The 4,827-nt window shown below is 35.3% G+C and overlaps 1 long non-coding RNA gene across 1 annotated transcript; it reads left to right on the forward strand.

Moving 5' to 3' along the window:
- Positions 1 to 595: 595 nt before the first annotated feature.
- On the forward strand, positions 596 to 3,868 carry LOC121396296. Its single transcript, XR_005962967.1, has 3 exons — positions 596 to 771; positions 2,492 to 2,539; positions 3,634 to 3,868. It is a non-coding gene; the product is annotated as an uncharacterized LOC121396296 (long non-coding RNA).
- Positions 3,869 to 4,827: the final 959 nt, after the last annotated feature.

Here is a 4,827-nt window from a genome sequence, read left to right on the forward strand (position 1 = left end):
TAGCCATTAAATCTACCAAAATAATAATTTAAATATTAATTGAGCCAAATAGGATTGTTTTCCTGCAATAAGGATTAATTAATTAAGATTAATAATCTTAATTGAGATGAAGAGAAAAAGGCATTCATTTTTAAACATTTTAATTATTTCATTGGAATCTATGGGAAATGACCTTCCCTTAATTCCAAACTCTCTGAAATATGGATCCGAGACCTCTACTCTTTCATACAAGATTCTCACAGACAGAAGTTAAATAGCACTAAGGTGTGTAAATATACCCCTTATTAAAGTATTTATTGCCGCTACATTTATTCAACACTTCTGCATTATTTTGATCTGATGATAGATATTCTATCTGTTAGGCAAGTGAACTTTGGCTGTGTTGGAAGACAATTTAAATGAGTTTAAAACAATTAAAAAAAATTCAATTAAATACATGATCAAAACATGTGCCTTGGTCTCAAAATGGACACACCCAGTCACATGAAAATACTCCATAATAATTATATTCAAATTATCATTCATGACACATGTATAGGTAATTCCGGAATGCCCTGTACATCAAGGAAAAAGATTTCTCTAACTGAATTGTTATCTTTGCTCATACAAGTATAAATATACACACCATCAACTGCTGAACAAATCATAACTTCATATTTTCCATAAGGATAGCTCTGTGAACTTAACAAGATATAACTATGCCTGGAACGGGAGACAAGAAGAAATGTCCAGACCCATGCCCAAAACCAAAGCCCCAGAAATGCAAAGACCGTAAGTAAAAATTCTCTTCATTATTTCACAAAGAACAACTGACTATTTTTCACTACATTTGTGTAAAAAGAAGGCAGTGAAGCCAATGGGGGTCTATAACAAATAGCAGTTATCCTCTTCAAAACATCTCAACAGATAATGCTAACCCCCATATGTAATTAATGGTACAGTTTGCCCAGGAGCAGTAACCCATAGCAACCAATAAGATGTTTGCTTTTAAACAGGTGACCAGTAAATACTACTTTTTGATTGGTTGATGCACCTAGGCAAACTTAGTGGCCTTTATTACATAACCCTGAAATTGTAAGCCGCACTTTGGACACTCCTACATGCATTCCTCGCTAGGTAATATAACAATGCTGCATTATTTATAGTCGCTTTGTGCAGCCAAGATCATCAATGGTGACCTACTCAAAAGGTGTCTTAGGGGGTTATGTATTACTTCCAGGAGCAGTAACCCACAGTAACCAATAAGATATTTACTTTTAAACAGATGACCAATAATTGCAGCATTCTGATTGTTCAGTCAATAGTAATGCTCCAGCAGAATTCTGCACTGAAATCTAAAGGACAAACAGATTTTTTTATATTTAGTTTTGAAATCTGACATGGGGCTGGACATATTGTCAGTTTCCCAGGTGCCCCAATTCATGTGACTTGTGCTCTGATAAACTTTAGTCACTTTTTACTGCTGCACTGCAAGTTGGAGTAACTGCTCCTCCCCAACAGCCTTACAATATAACAATGGGACCATAATAACCAGATACTTCTACCAGCTCTCTGGTAGATCAATAGCAAATACTCAAGTCCAACTGTGACTCATCCAGTTACATTGAGTAGGAGAAACAATAGTCTGCCTGAAAGCAGTTCCACCATAAAGTTCTGGCTCTTTCTGAAAGCACAGGATCAGGCAAAATGACCTGAAACAGTTGCCACCGATATTACAAGTAAAAAATATATACTTGTTGGTTCAGGAATAAGATTGTATGTGGTAGTGAGAATTATTTGCAATATAAACAAGGTTATTTAGAAATAAAAACTACACCATAAAAATCATAACAGTATCCCTTTAATGATGATGTCTTGGAAATAGACTGGGGCTTATCTAGGCACATTTACACCTGGGCAGTTAGCTAATAGCCAATCAATGATTAGCTTTTTTTCAGCCAGATCCAGCTAGCACAATAAAAACAAAAATGTAATTGGTTGCCCCTGTGTTTCTAGCTGACCTGCAGGATTGTCCATCAGGGTCTTGACAAAGGTCTTAGACACAGACCGAAACGTTGGGCAGTTCTTTTTAATGTAACCAATAAAATACAGATTTTTAATATTTCTACAAATTCCAGTGTGCACCTATTCTTTTGATTTGTTTTATATATATATATATATATATATATATATATATATATATATATATATATATATATATATATATATATATATATATATATATATACGTGGCAAGGGTTGATATGGCTGAGTAGCCGAAGGAGTAGCCAAGTGGTGACAATTGGCTGCCTGATTACACTTGCCCACCCGACCCCTATTGGTTGGGCGGCCAGCATGTCAGGTAGACTGTGGGCCGCCACTTGGACAGCCCTTATATAAACTATCTGTTGCTTAAATATTCATTTTGGGGGTAAAGTTTTCCTTTAATGTAAAGTATATGTGTCCATTTTATATATATTTCTCATGGGTCTTTACTCTTTTTCTTCCATAGCTTGCAAGAGTACTCCACAGTGCCCTAAACCAACACCAAAATGCAAAGGTATTTAATGCTTCATTATAGACTTGACTTTGTATTATCATTGTTATTTCATTTTCTAATATGAGAAAAAGCTAAATTCACTAAAAAGCTCCAAAATGTTTAGCACCCTCAGTGAATTAAATCACTTTTTCCTTGGGCTGGTGTTCCTTTTCAGGAAAAAGTGCACTAACCCTGAATTCTTTCTACTTTCTACTACAATTCCCAGTTGTTGTGTTGCTAAGAAAAGCAAATGGGAGAGAGATATTGCTCTGGTAAATGTCCATGACTCCTACCTGTACTGCTTAGGAAACAGAATATTCTACTAGCATTAGGATTAAAGGGGCAGTACACCCACTTTAACATGAGTTTAATGAATAAGAATTATTTCACACATACCTTTCACCTATACTATCCATACTTGGCTACCCTATTTGGTTCTTGCTAGGTAGATAACCAGTGCACAGTGCCCCTGCATTATGATCTTCTGCTAACAAAACAGTCACAACAAAATAAGAAGCAAAGGGATAGTATATTGGTAATGTAAATGTCTAACATGCCAGAAACTTGGAATTAAAACAATTTCCATATTAAAACATAAGGCACAAGCCCTTTTCATCAAACTCACGTTTAGAAAAGGGGGTATTTTTACCCACTTAATGATTTAAGGCTCTTTTGTTGTTGCCCAGATCAAAAATATATGATAGGGTAAAGTCACATATTAGAAAGGCAGCAACATTGTACAGGTCTCCAAATGACCACCTTTTTGTAAAATCACTATTCATATTATATATTCTGTAAAAATACAATGGGGTAATGTAATAAAAGGTGAAATGTTTGCTACTGGTCTTATAACTCATATCACTCAATCACCAGGTAGCATTTAATAGCTACCTGGTTGAAAACAGCATCTCATCAGTTACTGTTGATTTTAGACCTGGGTATACTTTGTGCCTGTTACTACATTACCACAACTATCCATGTGTTATAAAGTATCAACACCAAATGTTACTGAGCATGATTTGAAAATGAACTCTACTGCAGTATTTAAATTTACATTAAAAAATTTCTTCATGTCAACTGCCTTTTGATCTACTGTGTAACTTTTTAATTTCTAGATCCCTGCAAGCCACAAGATTGTACCCAAGACAAAAAATGTGTCAAGAAGTGTTAATCAAGAAATGAAATAACTACTCTGTTATTTATTTATGTGAAGACGTCTGACCCAAAATCTTGCTCATATCAAGTTATGCTGTGTCTCATAATACCTTGGAATCCAGTTCTAGTGAAAAATACTCAGCCTTTATATTATCCCGAAAACATAATGTCTGAATAAATGGAGCTATAAACTCATTTGCTGTTCTTTACTCTTTTTTTCTTGTATAATTGGATCAAAAGCATACCACACTCATGCAGACTTTCTAATAGGTATTTCAGTAAAAACAATTGCTGTGATTTCACATTTGATTTATTCATTGTGTTATTCTATTTATACTGAAAAAAAGTTTTAGGGGCCCATTTACTTAGCTCGAGTGAAGGAATGAATAACAAAAAACTTCGAATTTCGAATGTTTTTTTTTGCTACTTCGACCATCGAATGGGCTATTTCGACCTTCGACTACGACTTCAAATCGAACGATTCGAACTACAAATTGTCCGACTATTCGACCATTCGATAGTCGAAGTACTGTCTCTTTAAAAAAAAAACTTCGACCCCCTAGTTCGCCACCTAAAAGCTACCGAAGTCAATGTTAGCCTATGGGGAAGGTCCACGTAGGCTTTCTAAGTATTTTTTGGTCGAACAAAAATCGTTCGATCGATGGATTAAAATCCTTCGAATCGTTCGATCGAACGAATAGCTCTAAATCCTTCGACTTCGATATTCGAAGTCGAAGGATTTAACTTCGACAGTCGAATATCGAGGGTTAATTAACCCTCGATATTCAACCCTAAGTAAATCTGCCCCATAATGTTACAGTTCAGTGTGCTGATAAGAAGGGAATTAAATGTTTTAAAGATTTATTCCATCATTCTAAAGACAAACAGCTATATTTGTTCTACTACAATTATATTTGCTGCAGCCTAAAATACAGTGCTGACAGTTATATAAATTTCATTTTTTAATGTTTATTAATAAATATAAATAGGTTAGGCACTCTTTCTTTGCAGCTGCATAAATTCTTCTGGTTTCCAACCACCCTCTCAACTGCAACCCCCCCCCAGGTATGTGCCCACCCTGCGTTTCCCTAGTTCTGTGCTGTATGAGCACACCGTGTTGGAACTGAGGAAGTAAAGATGTACTCCTGTTATTG

The sequence above is a fragment of the Xenopus laevis genome, chromosome 7S, assembly GCF_017654675.1.
Source record: "Xenopus laevis strain J_2021 chromosome 7S, Xenopus_laevis_v10.1, whole genome shotgun sequence".
In the NCBI taxonomy this organism is placed as follows: Eukaryota; Metazoa; Chordata; class Amphibia; order Anura; family Pipidae; genus Xenopus; species Xenopus laevis.